The sequence below is a fragment of the Crinia signifera genome, chromosome 6 (assembly GCF_055691185.1).
Source record: "Crinia signifera chromosome 6, ASM5569118v1, whole genome shotgun sequence".
In the NCBI taxonomy this organism is placed as follows: Eukaryota; Metazoa; Chordata; class Amphibia; order Anura; family Myobatrachidae; genus Crinia; species Crinia signifera.
This window is the reverse complement of record NC_139222.1, coordinates 234869124-234891229: the sequence shown is the minus strand read 5'-3', so window position 1 is coordinate 234891229 and position 22106 is coordinate 234869124. Positions and strand designations below refer to the sequence as shown.

The 22106-nt window shown below is 44.1% G+C and overlaps 1 protein-coding gene across 2 annotated transcripts in view; it reads right to left on the bottom strand.

Annotated features, from left to right (window-relative positions):
- The window catches only part of PHYHIPL (phytanoyl-CoA 2-hydroxylase interacting protein like), a 146449-nt gene that overhangs the window by 121929 nt on the left and 2414 nt on the right, over positions 1 to 22106 (bottom strand). The window contains exon 1 of one of the 2 annotated variants that reach the window (XM_083149116.1): positions 15126 to 15206. The exons of the other annotated variant lie outside the window; for it this stretch is intronic. The gene's annotated coding sequence lies outside the window, so the exon portion shown is untranslated. Of the gene's footprint in view, positions 1 to 15125; positions 15207 to 22106 lie in introns of those variants that run through there. 2 annotated transcript variants of the gene reach the window in all.

The following is a 22106-nucleotide window of genomic DNA, read 5'->3' as shown; positions in this document are numbered from 1 at the left end:
AGTATTATATTCTTTTATGCTGAACTAACAATGGACAATGCTATTTTCCAGCAGCGCTATGTGATTCACCTGAGGGCATTGGTTGGGCTCATAAATGATGTATTCTAGAGTGCTTTCCTTTTTACAATTATACACGTACTGTATGCCGATTTGTAAACTTCAGGGGTCATTAAATAAAAAAATATATTGTAGGTACATCTCACCACTTAATGCACTGATACTAATCGCATATGTATGTACATGCAATAAGCATTGCAAAAGGACAGCTCTCCCGATGAGCTGTCCTTTGTGATGGCTGCAATTCCGGGTTTCAGCTCCGGGAGTCCCTCTGCTCGTGGCATCGAATCCCTTTAGTATGGATGCAGAGAGAAACCCATAGGCTACTAATAGAATAGAATCAACTTTATTGGCCATGTGTGCTTGCGCAGGGATGAGGGTGGAGGACATTACATACATTTCATTTAGACATTAAATGTGGGGAACACATGCCCGCCGAATTGCACAGCCATCAGCGGCACCACTGGTCGTTGCAGCAGCCAGTAGGTGACAATATAAGCTGGGACAGTACAGTTTATCACACAGAGAACACATACACGCCGAGCTGCACAGCGCCTAGGCAGCCATCAGTGGTGCCATTGGTCATTGCAGCAGCCAGGTAGGTAACAGTATAGCAGAGACAGTAGAGTTATCACACAAGGAACACAAACCTGCAAAGCTGCACAGCGCCTAGGCAGCCATCAGTGGCACCACTGGTCGTTGCAGCAGCCAGGTAGGTAACAGTATGAGCAAGGACATCGCAGTTATACAGACAGTACAGTTATCACACGGGAGACACGGGGTTACATATGGCTGAGTGCACAGTTCCTAGGCAGCCATTTGCGGCACCATCTTCCTGTAGGGATGGCCAGCGTGGGTAGCATGGTGGGGTGGGGGAGTCAATGAGACTGGGGGAGAGTCAGTGAGGCCAGGGTGGGGGGGCCCACTGGGGGTGGGTGGGCGGACTGCAGGCAAGAATTCTTGTGCACGCCTGTGGGGGGGGGGGGAGGGGGTGAACCTGCTGGCCTCTGGGTCGTGCCGTGGCCCCATGGCCAATGTGCCGTCTGACCTGATAGGTGATAGCTGGTGTAATGCAGGTCCTGCCAGGATCCACAAGTTGTTCCATTTCTGCTGCCACATTGCCTCCAGGACAGGCAATGACATCACTGTGACCCCCAGGCAGAGCCACTGTTACCCACAGCTGCCGGGAGTGGAAAATGCAGACAAGCGCAGGTGTTTGATGGTGACGTTAGCTTCAGCCCCGATCAGCCTGTTTCTATTGCAGTCGATAAGCAAGTCCTGGGCACAGACCGCACACAGTGGAAAATACACTCGATGGCGAGTGGTTGCAAATGGATTTACAGCTAATCACAGAGCTGCAAAAATTTGGGAGCTTATCACAACCTAGCACCGAGCGGGATTTCACACTGGCTGGGCGGTAGCTATCTGTTCACAGGGCTCTGCGAAATAGCAGCCGTGCGATCAAGTCTGAATAACCCCCAAAATCGGGACGCATGAGCAGTGAGAAACATATACAAAGCACATCGCTCCAATATCAGGCCCCTTATGTAATATTCTTAATAAAGTTTTTTTCTTTTAAAGAAAAATAGAACAAGTGAAAAACATAAAGTTTCAACAGAACTGGCAGACACAAATGAGGATGGGAACATAAGTTGGAAAGGAAAACCGAAATGAGAGACAGGAGTATAGATCTTCCGGAAAATAAGACCAATCACTTCTAGAAGACGTCAATAGTAAATACAATGGACATCTTCCAAGTGACTACAATCAGCATAATTACAGTGCAGCGTGAAGGAACGCTTCTTACAGCCAACACGCCCACGGCTCTCACCAGGAATTCCACACTGTAATGTGGCTGCTGAATGAGAGACAGCAAGCAGCGTGGCAGGGAAGGTAGGGGGTACAGTCGTTTTATCTATGCCTCACAAGCAACTCAATCCTGCAATATTTTTGGAATACAAAAGAAAAGAAAAACCTTGACTTTTCTGACCATGATTGCATACAAGGAATTGTCTATCCTTGAATTCAGCAGTAGTAGGTAAAGGAAGCAGGAGATGGCTTAGGTGCAGACGCCTCCTTTATGTATAGGGGTGCACAGTGTTGTGCTCAAATATGTACCCCCACTCTTCATTATAAGTGATGAACTTACCCAGGCTAAGGCTTATTCCAGGGGCATGGGTCTGCTGCCCCGTTTCTTACATGCTCAGCAGCCTCTCTCCCCTGTGGTGTGCTGGGCTGTGGCGGGTGACTAGAAGCTGCAGGATTCTCCTCTGGCTGCATGATGGAAACCACATGCATTAATTATACTTACAGTATATGTGACGTTTCCATAAAAAAAAGGTTGAAAAAAAAATCTTTATTTTTATTTTTTTACTGCTGTCAGGAGTAATGTTAAGCAATTGATACAGAAGCCAAAAAAACAAAACACAGGGCTTTCTCCACATGATAGACGTCTTTTCTGCCTACTTACGTTTAATCTTTCTGTCAACATTCCCTTGGGAGCTAAACCTGAGGATTAGTACCATTCAGACATGCTAACAAGCACTTAAACATAAAGCAGTAACAATATGCTGGATACTGTAGTACATACAGTATACTGTACATAAATGCTTGATAAACCTTGCTCTTAAGAGCTGTACTTTGCACATTAAGGACTGGAAAGAATGTATAAGCAGAAGTTGAAAAAGCCCCATAAAGACTTAGTAATGCTTCTCATTAGTCAATAATTAAGCCAGCGGCCTTACAATATACAAATGGTTTGGATGCTAACGTAGCATAAACTTGGGACTCCTCCTCAAAGAAGTTCTATAAACTTAGGGAGGAATGGGTGCTTTTTAGCACCCACTATGTGCTGGTCCGATCGGTAGGTGTGTGCCAGCAGTGAAGCACCACTGGCACACACCTATGTGAAGGGGGCGGGCAGGTGCGGTCCTGGCTGGGAGAAGCGCCCGGGTCTGTGGGTGCAGCGTTGCAGTGGGCTAGGCAGTCTGCAGTGTTTGGTTGCTGAATATTTTTGTAAAAAAATAAAAATCTATTGTAATATCACGATACCTCTGATATTCTAAATTGCGATATAGGACTAGCCACGCACCCGGTTATGTAACGTCTCCCCCTGTACTAACACACCATTATATAGTGAAATGTCTATCACACTTACAGGAAATGTACACAATATCTAGGGGAGGAGATAACAAGATAATGTCCCACAGCATGCATATTTTGGTATCCAGACCTTAGGTTGATAGTAACTCCGTCGACCGCTATTGGTTAACATGCATTGGGTCGTTGTGGTCAAAAAAGCCAACATGACCAAAATGTCGATATGATAATGGTCAACAAGAGTTTTCACGTTTTTTTTTTTTTTTTGAACGTTTTACCATCCACGTGGACTATGATTGGGGACAGTAGGGTGCCCAAAGCTCAAGTGCCGTAAAGTGGACGTGGTACGCTTATTAGGGGTCCATGTGCTACAAGATAAATATTGACACCCCAAAAACATAAGAGATTCAGGTCGACCTTTTCATGTGTTGAACATTTTCATGTCGATCTTTTGCCTGCTCCAACTTAACCCAAACTTAATTGTGCATTACACAAATACCAGGAAAACAGATGATTATACCCCTTTTACACTGATAATCCCTGTTACACCTGGGATTTTGCACCCAGCTCCAACCCTGGGGTGACATGGCATGAGACCCCTTTTACACTGGCATCAATAACCAGAGTATTGCCAGGATGGTGACGTCACCGGAGGTGTGTCTTAAGCTGGTGCTTAGAGATGAGATCATCTCCAAGTGCCGGCTATTCCATGGCTGTGAATGGGTCCTGGGTTGCATCACTCCCGGGTTACCCATTTACACTGCACTGTGAGCCAGGCTGAATTTGCATTCAACCCTGCTTGCTACCCTGTTAGAAAAGCCAGGTCACTCAAAACGGTCAATTTTAACTGTGTGCATTTCCACTGCACAATATCCCTGGTTGCTGTGCGCTCATGTGCTGGGATATTTAGGGCAGTGTAATACCCCTTTCACATCACAATGCCGGTTCGGATCTGGATCTGACTTGGCTGTGACCAGAGTCTGGCACTCATATTAAACCCAGGTTGCCCATAATACAGAAGTTGGTTGACCCAAGATAAGTTTGGTGCTTTCACACTGACCTCAACCTGGGTTGACAGATCACCAACCCAACAATTACCTGGGTCCCAGGTGCAGTGTAAAAGATTCATGATAGAGTCTTAAGGTCCATACACACTAGACGACTATGCCCAACATCTATGGACAGCGATGATTGCATTCATTGCTGGGGGGAAAGCCGCTCAGTGCGTACAAACTGAGCCGCCTTCCCCCTGCCTGGCACCGACAGAGAGGGGACGACGGCTTTGCATAGCATAGCGCAGTACTATGCAAAGCCTTCCTCAAAGGCCGTTCATCTGCTGTTGCGCGCTCCCACATCATCGCCAGGAAAGGCCCATACACACTGGGCAACTTTGAGCTGAAAGCCGCTCAAACCTGCTGTTTTGAGCGACTTTCAGCTCAAAGTTACCCAGTGTGTATGGGCCTTTAGGAGGCCAAGTCCCACCTAGTTTGCAAGTTGGTAGCAATTTACAAGATATTAATCTCATTTAAATTCATTAATTTCTGGAAAAAAAAATGATATTTACAATACGTTAATAGTATCTATGTAACCTGACACAACTTTGCATTTCTTTAATATAGCAATGTTTGCAAATATTTCATTAACAAGCAAACTATACAGAATACCAACACAAAACGGGGTCAACATTCTTTCCATTCATGGTTAATAAGTAGCAATACCAAGACATACATTTTCCAATCAGTAGATTAACATTTTGCACAACGCTGCCAGCGCAATTTCAATACTTATTACTGTATATACAAAGCTCATTTAAAAAATGATTCTTCCCCAAAAGCCATTTTTCATAATCACTGGCTAGGGGAATCTAAAGATTTTGCAATTGCATTTCCAGACAATTGCTTTGGTGCGGATTTCGCAGTGTATCCTAGCAACCTATTATTTTTCTGAACAAATTAAACTTTTGTTAGGTGCTGGTCACATGACATATGGAATTTAATTAATATGCAAACCATATTGAGATTGTCTTGTTATTCTTTAGAGATGCCGCATTGGCAATACATTTCCTGGCCAAGCTATTTGGACAAACTGCCAGCCTTTGTAGGTGGTAGGATTCTCTGTGCGTGGATTGAATAGATATGAATTGATCATCTCCAAAATGGATGCTGTCTCAGTATCTGCACTACTAAACAAATAAAACTTGGGGCCTAATTCAAACCTAATTGCTGCTCAGCAAAGTCGCACAGCAGTCGATTATCGATAGACTGCGGATGAGTCGTGCGCGACGCTGTCCATTGATGAAATCCGGCTACTTTAATGTTCGCTAGCTGTTCGCAAGGTGATTGAAAGGAAGTCTGCATTTGGGGGTGCCCCAAAAAACACATTCCTAGGAAAAATGCAGGACAGGATAGGAATCTTACTGCACCACTAAAATATCAGTGACCATATAGTATGGTACAAGTGGGGGTTATTCTTATTGATTTGGAACCCCTTGCCACCAGGGGCGAATTTAGGGGTCAGGCCGCCCCTAGGCACAACATTTTTGGGCGCCCCCCCCACTTTAATGTGATCATCACCCCCAGTGCCCTGCTTCCCTTATATGCCCTGTGACCCTCCCATGCCCTGCCACCCTCTCTCCCAGTACCCTGTCAGCCTCTCATGCCCCCTTCCCCAGTGGCCGCTCTCACCAGTCTGTGTGCAGCTCATTCACGACCAGCAGCACCTTGGCCCCCATGGACGATGCCCCGGACACCGTGCACACCTGGTAACTTTACTGTGACTGACTGAGTGCAGGGGCAGGCGCGTCGCTCGGCTCAGCTACTGTACCTGCCCATTGGATACACAGCAGCCAATAGGCTGAGTGTATTGAGTAGCCAATGGGCGCCGGCGGCAGTGAGCCTGAGCTCTCAGTAGTAGTAGCCATTCAGCGCACCCAGCGGCAGAGCCTTCCCGGAGGCGCAGGGGGACCAAGCAGATAACTGCGGTGATGTAATATGCATGGCAGAGTGGGTGGGCAGCGGCGGGTGATGAGCGGCACTGCCTCCAACATATGATGAATCATATCGGGGGCGTTGCCGCTCATTACTCGCTGCTGCCGACCCACTCTGTCATACTGCTATTAATGTCAAAATATTGCCGCCCTTAATTGGTGCCGCCCTGAGGCCTGTGCCTCATGGGCCTAGGCACAAATCCGGTCCTGCTTGCGACCAATGTCCAATGTTTCTGCGCATGTGCAGACGCAGGGTGCAAACGGCACGGCAAACTACATGTTTTCCATCCCGCTTGCACCTAGCAGTGTGGGCGAGGGGCGGCAACGTGGGGGCACAGACCATGGGAACGTCAGCTGCCCGTCTGCTTCTTACACAGGTGTGCTCGCAGATCAGAGACACCATAGAGTTACCTCTGATCTGCGTGCGCTGGAGAAATCAGTCGATGGTCGCCGACCATCGACTGATTTCTTCCGCACACCCAAGGCTGCAAATGGATGATTATGAAAATCATCTATTCGCAACAGTGCAGGGGATCGCGACGGAAAAGAGGGGGATGAGGGCGCCATGCTGGCGGCATCTGGGGGACTCACAAGGCTGCAAATTTCACAGCCTTGCAAGTTAACCAGAATAAGGGCCAATATGTAGGCTATAGATACTTAAGAAATTGTACTCCGGTAAGCCCAGCAACCAATAAAAAGCAGTCTTCATCGCACAGCTGACCATTTAGTGTAAAGGAGGATTCCGGAATGTACTTTTGTAAGAAAGCATGCAGGATTCAGGCTATATCTATACCGAACCCCAGATATTTATATCTATACCCCAGACAACCAGTGGACAAGATCTTACAAATAATAATTTATATTAGCATTTTTTGTAAGAGTTATTAATCTTTGTATAGTAAATCAACTTGTTTTAGAATAGCCCACTATTATTTATATGATCTTTTTGAGGATTATAGCGGTCTGAAAGATAATGGGTCAAACAGATATAGGTTACAAATAGGTCTCTGACAGATTATAATTAAGGGGCTGATTCAGGATCCCCTAGGAATACAGGCATGGTGGTCACTGCACGGGGCTCGTGGCCAACATCCCATGACGTCAGCGCCCGCTCCATCTTCGGCCATACACATGCGCGGTCATTCGATAATCAGGACCATACTACACAACACTGCAGATTGATGACAAAGACACATTCAGATTAGGGATGCCTATCCCAGGGCAGGTGGGTGGGCCCAGGACAAGGCGGGCTGTGTGGCTTACATGACCTCTGACCTCGTTGCGCTGCACAGAGCTGCACTGCCAGGGACGGGAGAAGCTGGGCACAGTCTGAGCACCCGCTGCCCCGCCGGAAGTGTGGTCTGTTGCTAAAATGGGCTACCTCCATTGCAGATTGGGATCCACTGCGATGCTGCCCGATACGGATACATTGAGCAGCTTCGCAACCGCCATAGTGACCTATGGGGGATGCGGCCGCGAGCACGACAGGCGGAACTGCAGCAGGGATTGGAGATACTTAATATTTTTCAGCTAACTCTGTGAATTTATTAGCATGAACTTTACACACATAGCTCTGACTCTCATTTGTATATACTGTAGTATGGTTTAGAAAAGTACAAATAGTTATTAATCAGAATGATGATTACAATCAAGCACAAGTTGTTGCCAGGAGCGAGTGAGTCGCCAGGTCTCATGCAGCTCTGCTAGTCCTTTGTGCCTAAACATGCATCTTAGTCACAACGCACAAGAAGACTGTGCTGATTATTTGATTAGCAACACTTTTATTTATTTGTGCAACTGAGTCTGTATATGAAACACAACAACACTTTACATGGAAGCACTCAGTATACAGATTCAGAGACTCAGTCGCAAACACATATAAGAGTGTCAAAGATCAGATGAATCAGTATAAGTGGTGCGTCCTAGTAGCTCCTCGATGAGACACGTTTTCTGCAACAACAACAAAAAAACAAGACACCTGATGTTAGCAGAGTCTCATGGGACCTAGCATGAGCAGAAGAGAAGCAGACCCTGGTGGAGGATAGGTGGGCTTAGGGGCAGCCCTAACACAAGCCTTTGCAAGGAGGAAGTATAACGTGGTGTTCCTCAGCATCGAAATAAGGGGCAGAGATGATTCTGGGCACCAGCCAACTGGGACTAGTAGGCACCTGGACATCAGTCCTGGTCTGTCTGGAGCATTCGCAGAAGGTTGGTATCCCTAGTCTGAGGGCCAGAGGGTTGACTATAGAAACCAAACACGTATGTTTTTTGTGAACTGTTCAGATGCGCTGGTCATTGGCTGGTGGCCAATTAACAGCCAAAAGGGTGGATCAGGAATATGATACGCTTGGTTGAAAAGGTGAGTTTTCAGGCCACGCTGTAATGTGTGGAGGTGAATGTTATGGGCTATTTCAGCAACAAGCTCACAATTACCTGCAAACAGTCAGATGGCAAACATTCCTTTAAGAAAAAAACGTCTACATTAGTTAAAAAATAATTCATCCTACAGGCTCTTAACATGTTCCTTTAGAAATGAGTTTATCCAGGCAGTAAATGAGGCCTTAATATAAAAATCAATCAACAGCTCAGTAATAGGAATACAGTTACGCAGTAGCATTTCTTTTTTTGTTATGAAATCAATAGTACTCACTGGCCAGTTGCTCTTTTCATGTAGTCAGTCAGTAATAAAAGTATTAAAACAACAATCGGGGCTTAAACAAATCATTCATTAGACAAACCTCAGACTTCTTATGCTTACCACCCAAAACAATGACACCAGCACTGATAATCCATAAGCAGACATTGCCCCGCATTTCTCTAGATGTGGAAGTTAATGAATGACAGTATTGCCGGAACCCCATCATACATATTATGAGAATCGCACTTTGCCTTCTTTGTCAGTTAAATCTGATTGTTCAAATGAGCATAATAGATCTAAAGAAAATAGTCCATAGGTTGACCCCATATGGCCAACATGCAAAAGGTCAAGTGTCGACATGGTAAAAGGTCTCCTGTGTTTAAGGGTGACAGGGTTAAAAAGTTGACAGGAAAATGATCAACACATAAAAGTTTGACACATGCTTTTTTTTTTCTCTACCAAAATGTGTCCATTGCACAATCTCTGACCACGACTAGTGGAAATGTAGACCCCTGCCATGCTTTGGGCAAAGATACTGCATAATCCATGTGGGTCGTAAATGTAAACAAACTTGTGTTGACCACAGTCATATCGACCTTTTGAACCTGTCGACCAATTGCCTTTGAACATATGAGGTTGTCCTAACACAGTGGACACTGTCTATCCATTGACTGCAACCCCTTATGGTGGACAACTAGGCACTGTCTATCCTTTGACTTCATCCCCTTAAAGTGGACAACTAGACACTGTCTATCCATTGACTGCAAACCATTACAGTGGACAGCTAGACACTGCCTAGCCATTGACTTCAACCCATCACAGTGGACAACTAGACCCTGTCTATTATTGACTGTAACCTCTTACAGGGGACAACTAGACACACTGTATCCATAGACCAGGGTTGTGGAGTCGGAGTCGAGGAGTCAGAGGAAATTTCGAGTACCTGGAGTCGGAGTCGGCAAACAATGCACCGACTCCGAAAATTATAATTAATGACTTCTCTACTGTAATAATAAAGACCAATGCATGCAGTGCCTCACGTAACCGCAAAACGAACAAATTAAGTGACCGTGAAAAAGCATGCTTTTCATGCGCTTCACTATATGGCATGCAACGCACAATTTGGAGCACCAATACTTATAAATGTATTCTCCCTTGTAGTTTACAACTTATTTCCAACGTTCAATAAGGTTTTCAATACCTCGTTGGTAGAAATCACCTGGTGTAGACTCGAAAAATTAATTCAACCAAGCTCTCCCACCATACGCACAACATCTTTTTACGCGGATGAAGATCTTGGTTCATATTGATGTACACTCACCATTTTTCGTCGCCAGTAACAATTTGGTAAAGAAATTGTTCCTTGTGTCCATGAATTGAACGGTGACGAGCAAGGAAACCAGCGGAGATTGTATCTCGTTGATTTTTGTTGTCGTCACAAAGCATGCGGAACTCATGCTCCACACTTCTGAACCTTTCCTATTGTTTTTGTTCCCAAAACAACCAAATAATGTGGTTTTTATATTTGAACTGGTAAAGTTCCTGTTCCTGATGTTTATGCCTACTGCTACTATCCAGCCATTTAATTAATTAATAAAAAAATTAATAAAACTTTGTTTTCATTGTGTTTGTCCTTTGCTTAAACTGTTCAATACAGTAGACTGTTGGCTTCCCAGCCTCTAGTTTCTGTAGTAATAATATGTATGTTGCCTTTCTTTCCTTCAAGGAATGTATCAAATACATTCGCATATTAATACAGAGGAGTTGAGGAGTCTGCGTCAGAAGTACGAGGAGTCGGAGTCGGAGCATTTATCTACCGACTCCACAGCCCTGCCATAGACTGCAACCCCTCACAGTGGACAACTAGGCGACAGCAACCCCTTACAGTGGGATCCTCTACTGCTAAATACCCATACTGAACTCTGAACAATGCCTATAATGAACTCTGTAGGGATTTATATACTAAGCGTCATGCACATAACAGTGACAATTCACATTACACCACACAGTAGTGCCAATTGTACACAATGTACCAGTTAGAGCCCCATAGACACACAGCATCAGGATTCTGCACACCATAATGCCCATTACACATTATGACACACACTGTGGTGCGCATTACACATTATGCCACACATCGTGGTGCCCATTAGATATTAAACAACAAGTCACAATGCCCATTACATATTATTTAACATAAGTGCCGCTTATCTATATGCTCATTGCTAGGGGTTTCTTGCACAATGCCAGGGTTTACATGCTTCATGACCAATGCCAATAAGGTTTCATGCTTGATGCCATGGGGGATTACATGCTCATTGCCAAGGGGGAGTTAAATGCTCATTGCCACAGTGGAGTTAAATGCTTGTTGCCAAGGGAGAGTTAAATGCTCCTTGTCGCTGACCAGGCAGCGAGTGGTGACAGCCGGGTAGTGAGCAGAGAGGGTAGCCTGGTGGGATTCAGAGCAAGTCTGCCAAAATATGAAATCTTCTGCCTGCTCGCAAGCCAATTGGAGCTCACAGCCCAACAGCGAATCAGGAGTCATCACTGCCGCTCCGGATTGGCTGCCAGACCGCAAGCTCTGATTGGCTTGCGAGTTGGCTTGCGAGTTAGCCTGAGATTTCAAATAGACGTGGGCCTGCTCTGAATACAGCTGGGCTGCTCACTTCACTCTCTCTCTCTGCCCGGCTGTCACCACTCTCTGCCTGGCCGGCGGTTGTCCTCAACTCCCTGCACAGTAAAGGCCCCCTTACATTTGTCCGACTTGTCATAACGACAAGTCGGACCCGATTGTCCCAGCAGCTCCCCGGGAGGGATCACATGCGATGGCACTTCATGTGCCAAGTTTTGCATGTGATAAATCGCATGCGATTTATCACATGCCACTCCCAGGGAGCTGCAGGGACAATGGGAGCGGGGGACAGCAGCAGGAATATGCCCGTAAACAGAGAGTGGGCAGGGGGGGGTCGGGGTGCAGGGAGCCGGGCAGGAAGCCGCTGGGCAGGGAGCAGGGGGGGCGGCGGCGCAGAGTACCAGGGAGCCGGGCAGGAGAACACGATGCAGCAGCAGCACTTCCAAAAAAAAAGAAAAACCCCATACAAACGAATAGGAAGCCATTGATTGGCTGAGACCTCTCTCAGCCAATGAGCGATTGGCTGAGAGAGGTCTCAGCCAATCGCTGATTGGCTGAGAGAGGTCTCAGCCAATCGCTCATTGGCTGAGAGAGGTCTCAGCCAATGAATGGCTTCCTATGCGTTTGTATGGCCCTTTTTTTTTTTTGAAGTGCTGCTGCTGCAGCGTCTTCTCCTGCCCGGCTCCCTGGTACTCTGCGCCGCCCCCCCTGCTCCCGCTGATGCTGCCCGGCTCCCTGCGCCTGACTCTGGTAGGTCCCCTGTTGTGGGGGAGCACGGCTCCGGGCAGCACATAAGATTTAGCAAATCTTATGTGCAGCCCGTCCGACCTCCCATCTCCGATCCGATGCGCACGGGGCCGCGCATCGGGTCGGAGGGGATGTCACCATATGCGATTTGGGACGATTTCACGGCCCGATTCATCCGAATCGGGCAAAATCGTGCCCAAATCGCATAATGTAAGGGGGCCTTAAGGCTCCATAGTAATCAGGGCCCTGACAGAAATGGACAAGACACTGTCAGACATTGTAACCTTTGCATGTCGTCTATTGGGTATCCAGCATAAGAGATCCCTAATAATATAGAGTATATGGTCTCTGAAAACTGGTTCGCACAAGGGGCCATAGGAGATTGCCTCTAAAATACCAGTGTGAAGAAATTCTGCTTTTTGATGCAAACAAAATGTGTACAATGTACCATGAATGTATTTCGAATTCAATATCTAATGCAAAAGTACAGATCTTATGCCAAATCGAATGGAAAGATCTAATGCCAGATCTAATAGAAAATCTAATATTACATTGAATCTAAAGCAAAACAGAGTGTGTGTGTACATGGCTTAAGATTTGCTTTCGATTCGAATTTCCATTAGATTTGGAATTGGATCTGTACTTTTGCATTCGATTTGATATTGATTTCACAGTGTAAACATTTGATTTACTAGATTGTATTCAATATAGTCTTGCCTGCACAGTCTATTTTTCTATTCAATTTAGACATAACTGGAGTGCGCATCGCATCAAATGCTGATCGAACGTGTCTAAAGCCCTGTACACACGCTTAGATTTTTCCCTGTTTTCGATTCGATTTTGCTTATAGAAGCAAAATTGAATCCACATCGAATGGTTTTTAGGACACTTGCGATATGCATTCGATTCGATGCGCGCTCCCGTTTTCTCAAAATCGAATAGAAAAATTTACTGTGCAGCCAAGGAAATCTCGAATTCGATCCAGTAAATCAAATGAGTACATTGTGCCTACATTGTAAAATTGAAATCGAATTGAATGCAAAAGTACAGATCTAATGCCAAATCGAATGGGATGATCTAATGCCAGATCTAATAGAAAATCGAATCTAACATCAAATCCAAAGCAAATCTAAGCGTGTGTACAGGGCTTAAAAACCGTTTGATCCGATTTTTCTTCTAGAAGCAAAATCGAATTGAACACATGTCAAAATCGAAGCGTGTGCACACCCCATTACTGTAAAGTCAACACTGCAATACAACATCTGATGTCATGACTAGGTCTGAATCATTACCCAACCGTTATGGAACAGTAATGACATCATTTAAACCAGGCATGTCCAAACTGTGGCCCTCCAGCTGTTCTGAAACTACACATCCCAGCATGCCTTGCCATAGTTTCAGTATTCCCTAATAGCAAAACTGGGGCAAGGCATGATGGGACTAGTAGTTTCACAACAGCTGGAGGGCCATAGTTTGGACATGCCGATTTAAAGTAAACATAGCTATATCATAAATAGTATGGTAAAGTCAGAAGGTCACAAAGCCAATGACTTGTCATAACAGACAAACACAAGAATATTTCAAAAATTGCAATGAAAACTCATAATTTGATAAATCGAACCATGTTTGATAATTGTTGCCATAGTATGTTTTTGTATACTGAATTCTATTACACATGATGCAAATAGCTAATATATTTGGATACTGATAGATGTAATGACAAATGTGTAAAATAACTTAACAACTATATAATAACTATATATAGGTCAATAAATAAATACTGGTGAAGAAAACATTTTACACAGACCTGACTGAGCAGAAACTGTTAAGGAATGCCCATATTAAAATGGGAGCAATAGTACTACAGTATATATTAGTAATATTTTGTATAAAACAATCTGGTATACATTTTGCATTTTTCCTTCAGGTCACTGAATGTATTATTCTGTATGGCTTAAATGTGCCATACCATTAATAGAGAAATCGTTATTCATTAACATTCATAATAGCACAATGGAAGCCCTCGTTTGGCAGTTTTGCATGGTTGAATTGTTTCACCAGTTACAGTTTTAGAGATCTCTTTTCACTTGGTTGAAAACACAGATATTGAAATTTCAGGATTTTTTTGTAATCCAGTTATCTAAGACACAGAGCTGAAACACATAGATAAAAATGAAAATCAGCAAAATCACCAAACAAAACTCCTCCAATACACAATACACAATATAGTCCAATAAAGTACAGAGTCAAATAAATATTGGGTTTACTTATTGCAAGACTGACATGAACAAGAACAGGCAGGAAACAGTGCTTAGCATTGTCTGGTGTACATATACTGGAACTACTATTTACCAGCAAAGTAAAAAATGCAAACAAGAGAAGGTACAGTATAGGCAATTGTGGCTTCTAGTTTTTATTGCAAAAAGTTTTCAAGAGCTGAAACAGTGGTTCCAAAAACACAGCTGATTCATATATGCCAGGCATTCCCAACCAGTCCTCAAGGCACACCAACTGTGTAGGTTTTAGTGATATCCAGGCTTCAACACAGATGGTTTAATCAGAATCCCTCAGATACTAATTAAGTCACATGTGCACAAGCCTGGATATCTAAAAAACCTGCACTGTTGGTGTGCCTTGAGGACTGTGGTTGGGAATGCCTGATATATGCCTAGGTCAGACTTGTCCTATGTCGTGGTGGTCCTTTCTCACACCAACAAACTACTAAAACAACATAAAACACTTGAATTGGTTCCAAATCAACTAGCTATTTTATCATGCCAACAGCCTGAAGGCAGGGCTTTCCAAACCATTGATATAAATGTTATAAACCAGCCCCCATCACGACTTTGTAACTGGGTATATACACCTGAACGATGATCACCCAACTCCCAATCCAACCATTTGTTAAGTGTTCAACACATGAGATGTGTACATACTGTGACAACATTCAAGTATTTCAGTGTTACCTGCTTGTGAAATCCTGCTGGCTCTGTCTCATGCTGCTGACAGCTCTGTGTAGTTTGAACTCTGCATGCTGATTACAGCACCTGGTCCACTCCATGCTGCAGGAAAGTTCTGTGTGATCTGAGCTCTGCTAATTAGTTACAACACCTGGTGAATCTCTCCTGCAAGGAAGTTCTGTGTAAACCAGGGCTGGGCAACACCGGCCCTCCAGATGTTAATGAACTACACATCCCAGAATGCTTTGCATTAGTTTTGCTATGTGGCAATGCTGAAACTGATGCAAGGCATGCTGGGATGTGTAGTTCATCAACATCTGGAGGGCTGGTGTTGCCCAGCCCTGGTGTAAACTGACCATGCTCAGCCCTCGTTGATTAAGGCACCTGTGAGTATTTAGCTCCCTGTGCCTCCTATAAAAAGGCAGTCTCTGGCAGACAGAGGCTGCCAGAGCATAGGTTCACACCAGCATTCCTGTGTCTAGTCCTTTACTAGACTCCTGATCATTGTATTTGACCTCGGCTTGTTCCTGACTATTCTCCGGTCTTATCCCTCGGTACCTAACCTGTGTTATCCGGTGTTGATCTCAGCTTGTCCAGTGACCATTCTGCAGCCTCATCCCAGTGTACTGTGAACTGTGCCCTCCTGTGTATGACCCGGCCTGACTCTGACCATTCATTGCTGCATCCCTTGGTACCGTATCTGCTCACCTGTTATCGATCCGGCTTGATCTCGACTACCCGCTTGCTTCAGTCCCTGACACCGCTTCTGCCCGACTGTTACCGACCCAGCTTGACGACCACGCTCCATATTCCACAAGCTACTACCACTCATACGGGGAACCTGACCAGGGGGCCGCGACCGACGTGTCTGGAGCTGCAGAAGCCCAAATCCCGCTTGGAGGGGTCACTGGCAGAAAACCCCCAGCACGGTTAGACTCCGCGCCCCTGTGTCAGGTCTAGCCAATCCCCAAGTGGTAATGCACCCAAGTTTGTGACAAATACACACTTTACAATCTGCCACCAGACATGCCTGGCCAGAGGAAATGGTAGTGATATCGGTGTTGTCGGTGTTTCCTGCAGATGGCATATTGTTGCTAGCAGATTTAACAATACATCTGCAAGATACAGTATATTGGCATCTGACGTGCTGCACAGCTGACAAAACATGTCTGAAAATGGTGTTGTTCACAGGCAAATGAGAGTACACACGAGCCCGGGACGATATATTGCTTGACAGCTTTATGAATATTATATATATATGTATGTACCCACCCTTAGCATACCCTCCAACATGACCCATTCCATTAGGTACAAAATGCTCTGCTCCTGGACTTCCCTGCAAGTGGCAGTTACAGAGGTTGGACCCCAGCGCAGTCCAATATTCAAAGAGGGGGGTCACTTCCACTGCCAGTGAGTCCAGGACTGTGATGCTGATGCTTTAGGGTCAGTTAGTCACCTGGTAGGAGTCTATAACTGATGGTGACACCTAACTGGACAGTCATATAGATACCCTGACCCACTACTTAGATAGGTGAAGAGTATTAACATGGGAAATCAGTTCAGGTTCTACACTGTATTACAAAGTAGTTTATAGGTACAAAGGACAGTGTATGGCACCAGTAGCTCAATTTTACTAACAAAACAAAAGTTTCCAGATACAACTAAAAATGTCATAGGCTTCCTGGTCTTTTGAAGCTAGTCTGCTCGGGTTATGATGATAATTTAATTGAAAGTCTGGATTTGAAGACATGCTTCAGAATTTTGTACTGTTATTGGACTGTGAGAAAGACCAATTGTGTTTCAGTCGCTAGAGGCCAAAGCTCGGTTGTATAATGCATGCCATGCTCTGGGTCTTTGGTTTGGATAGGGTAGTGTGTGTCAAAAGGATATCCACTGTGAGGGAAAGATGTGGAAGAGGAAATGAGAACAGTAGGAGAAGGACCAACCTCACGATTACCACTCAGAAAATCCTGGTGTGCCACTTCATTGCACTAGTGCCAACAAAAGTATTACACAGTGAGAAATAGTAGGAGTACCAAGCTGCAATATGATGTGCCTTTTGCAGATACAATAAATGTTCTAAGTAAGTAATTATTGTAGATGGGGCAGCATGAAATTCCTCAAACAGCTGTGTCTAACGTGCCCTTGGAATGACATTGGACTGTGTCTCTTTCAAGTTCCAAGATATTGCCACTGGCTTCCATTTAGTATAAAAGGGAAAAGCGCAAGCTGTAAAAGATACTAGTTATACAGTATGGCAATGTGTGGACATAAAACAGTTATTAGCGCTTAATACTTATTGCATATATGGATGGATCTAGCAAAAATCAATTATGAATTATTACCTTAATGTGAGCAAAACATGTACGCATACAACCCAATATCAAGGTTACGCTTGTTGGCAAGTTCTACACTTACATCTAGGCCTCAAAACAACACGCAAACAGCAGTCAAACTCCAATGCTCTCATCCCAAAATTTTCTGTTGGGTTTGCCTAATGCCAGGTACACACGTAGATGATATCAGAATGATAAATCGCGCTGCTAGTCTAATGTGTACTGGTGATTGTACGCTCCCGAGAGTCACATGTGACATGGCTGGCCGTACTGCATGACCAACAAGATGTCGTTCACTACATCATGTAATGTGTACCAGCAATCTTCTAAGGGAAATCGCCCCAACTATTGGGACGATTGTCTGTAGTGTATTGTTTACCCAGCCTAAGAGATGCACAGATCCATGATTCCATGCAACACTGTTAATTGTATTTGTAGTAATAAAAATACATAGAAAAATTATTTTTTAGTAAAGTATACTGTCCCTGTCCCTCAAATAATAACCAGAACTAGCACCTGTAGCCTAAGCTAGTAGTATCAAAATCAGGGGTTAGACGTGTGGTCCCTCCCCCAATTTGCTTCAGGTCACAAGGTTTTCCAAGTGCTAGCATTCTTGAAAGCCAATAATATTGTCCATGACAGGGCTTGCCAACTTGATGTTCATAAGAAAATTATTTGCCTATACATTAATATATTACTTGTTTGCATATTTAACCATTTAAAAACTATGGACATTTTCATTACATGATATCTACCTCTAATATACAATGTTGGCGCAAGTAAATGACTCTCTCATCAAAGATACAGATGCTTGTTTTTTTCTTTACGGTGTTCAACGATAAAGCAAATGCATTATCTGGGAACATTTCAACAAATGCAAATTTTAAATGTTGTATTTAGTGCAAATTGAGAAAGAATGCAAAAATACTTAATCAATAGCGTTGTAAATAGTTCATTTACACTTCCAAATAGATATGTTATCCCATAAGTGTTCTAAAATAAAGGTACAGAATTCTAACAATTAATCTTTGGTCTATGTCAGGGATGGGGAACCTCAGGCCCGGGGCCCGTATGCGGCCCCCCGTAGCCGATCTGAGTGTCCCTCCCACCCGCCCGGCGGCTTTGCCGGGTGTCAAGTACAGGGGAATTCTTGCGAGAGGTCGGTAGTTTTCGCGAGATTCCACTTGATCAACAACAGCCGGAGACTGTCAGTCCTATTCAGCGGCAGCCGCCGGAGCGTGGGACGGCTGCAGCAGGACAATCTGTAAGAGAAATTTTTACATATGGCCCCCTAAGGATTTTTTCCCCATACGAACGGCCCTTGGCACAAAAAAGGTTCCCCACCCCTGGTCTATGTGATTGGATGGAGTCTTTAAGCTATGAGTACAGATTAGCCAAATTAGGAATGTTAATGCTGGAAAAGAGACTTTTAAGAGTAGATATGCGTAACATGTACAAATATATCAGGGGCAATATAATGAACTATCAGGCAACCTCTTTGCTTTGAGGTCGGAAACTAGGACAAATGGGCATGAGCTCAGACTAGAGGAGATTCCGTACCCTTAGTAGGAAAGGATTTTTCATGATCAGACTCAAAGCCATGGCAATTTTGACTGGGTAGACCCTTTCATAAATATCCCTTTTCCACTAACATAAAAATCCCAGGTTTTTGAATGTGCACCTAACCTGGATTTTTGGCAGTAAAAATGGTGACAAGGTAAAAATCCCAGGTAAAGTGACCCTGGATTTTTACCTGTGTAATGAGCAGGGTTTTCAGTGGGTCTTTCCTGGGTAATGAGCAGTGGAAACAGCTCTTACCTGAGATTTTTGACCCGGGTAGGGGAAGGTGGCCATTGCGCATCCACCTACCACTGCCAACCCACTGCTGACTGCTGGGTTACCAGTCCACCCGCTGTTGTCTGTTCGCCACTGACCACCCACTGGTGCCCGTCAGCCACTGATAGCCCATCACTCACTGCCCACCTGTCGCTGACCGCTCACTTGCTGCCAATCGCCTGCTGGTGCCTTCCCACTTCTGCCCACCATGCTGCCCACTCCCTGCCCTGTTTTCCAGGGTTTCCTGTATCGTGGGAATGGTGTCAACCCATAAAAAAAACCCGGGAAAACAGGGCACTGTAAACAAGGACATGTCAGTGGAGACCAGCCAAAATCCCAGATCAAAAATCCCAGGTATGACCCGGGATTTTGGTGGAAAAAGGGATAAAAGTGTAAGGACCCTGATTGACCTGGCTTGCCCTGTCCAATTCCCCACTCCTTTTCTCTGTCTGAAAAGAGTCTTACATAATTTTTTACAGGTTGTACCATAATATGTAAAAAAAACAAAAACAAATTTTAAATAGTCCATTTGCTATTTTGCTGCTTGTCCTCAGAAGTTGGTTAAACACCATATAAACATTTGTTTAATTCAGAGGGTGCAACCCTAATGGAAATCCATTAAAAACAAAGGAGGGGATTTATCAAACCTTGGAGGGCGGTAACCTGGTGCGAGATACAGTGCCAACCAATCAGCTATCATTTTACTGACTGTATTTGAAAATTACTTAGCTGATTGGATATTACTTTGGGCAAGATTCTCTAAGCTTCAAAAGTGATGAAATGGAGAGTGATAAAAGGCCAGCCAATCAGCTCCTACCTGCCATGTGACAGACTATTTGAAAAATGTCAGGCAGGAGCTGATTGGCTGGCTGTTTAGCACTCTCCATTTTATCGCTTTGGCCCTTAATCTCTCTCCACTATATTTTTCTTCAAAGTATGATACACCTCCCCCAAGGCCTGATCACAGGCATTGCTAAAACTTGTAGATATGACTACCGAGAGGTTGGTGAATCAGCCTATTATAACATATGTACAAATATTCACAATATTGGACGCACAATCATTTTGTATGTTAGTAGAGTTAATTTCAACTAAAAAGAAAAAAACCTGAATTAAGTCAGAAGGCAATTGTGAGGTATGTGGCCTGACAGTAGCTGCAAGAGCAGAAGTAATTACACATTTTAAGCATTAATTGAAAGCTGCAATGTAACTATGCTGACTGCTATTGTTAACTGACCTATTTTAGATTTTTCTTTGTATAATGCCAAAGTCTAAACTCACATTTATTAATGATCTCAAAAAGGCAAAAATCTAACTTAGAAATGCTTTAAATAGTTAATTTTAAGTGTTCATGTGATCTCTGCACCAGTGTATATACTTTCCTTATCTAAACTTGTTACTGACATATACAAGCTGAACCTGGACACGCAGAAAAATAAACGGTACTTGTTTCCTAGCACGGCGCTCAGATTTCCTCTGTACGGCACCGCAGGGAAATCTCATGGCATCGCATTGCATGGGCCATTATAACGGCATGCGATGCAATGCCATTTTTGTTAATTTTTCTCTTCTCATTGTACCCCACTATATCGCATCGCATGTCCTGCAAAATCACATGCGATCGCATGTGATTTTATAGGGTGTGCTATGACATGACATTAGGTATACAATACTATGATTATATGTCCCAAAAATAGATTTAACGCATCCCCCCACTATTCACGCCAGCCCGAAGCGTGGCGAGCGGCGGCGAAACGTGTCCTCCGACCTTTTCATTCCCATACTATCCAAGTCGGCATGGAGATGATTTTATATAGTGTGGCGAGCACAGCGAGCCACCGAGCCCGTAGCGTGGCGAGTGGACGCGGATTACTTCACATGTATTCCGCATATGCTCGCCACGCTTCGGGGTCGTGGCTCACCACACTATATAAAATCATCTCCACGCTGACGTGGATAGTGGGGTAATGAAAAAGTCGGAGGACGCGTTCCGCCGCCGCTCACCATGCTTCGGGGTGGCGTGGATAGTGGGGGGTGCGTTAAACCTATTTTGAGGACATACAATCATATTATTGTATACCTAATGTCATGGCATCGCACACCCTATAAAATCACATGCGATTGCATGCGATTTTGCAGCAGATGTGATGCGATGGACCGGGGAAGAGAGAGCAGTGAATAAATTACATAGGAAAATCGCATCGCATCGCATATCGCATGGCCCTATAATGGCCCATGCGATGCAATGCAATTTTCCTACGCAGAATATCCCACTAAGCAAATTGCTTAGTGGGCACCGTTCTAGGAAACAAGTCCTAAATAAACACAATATATTCAGATGGGCCAGCTGATAGTGTGTTGCATATACTGTAGAAAAACGTAACATTTTAGAGTCAATTCACCCCCCAAAAAATATGTACTCAGACATAACAACAGATCTATGTTAACAATTATAACGAGTAAAGTATTCATAGTAATACTACTACTACTACTATTAATAATAATAATAATAATAATAATAATAAACAACAAGAGCATCAATGCACAACAATATGAAATTAAAACAACCAAAAAACTGTCAGGTATGTATGCACATAGCTGACAATAGTACATGTTTCTTTATTCTTTGAGCAAAGGGGGTAAAACATCAATACACTTTTATGGCTATAATTGCCATCCTCTAAAAATACTCATGCAATCCAAGACCAAACAAATGTGCAGCAGCTAGAGATGTAAAATATTTAAAACATTACATATAACAAAATACCAAAAATGTTAGGTTAATTCATACCGCAAAGTTATGTGCAGCATTACT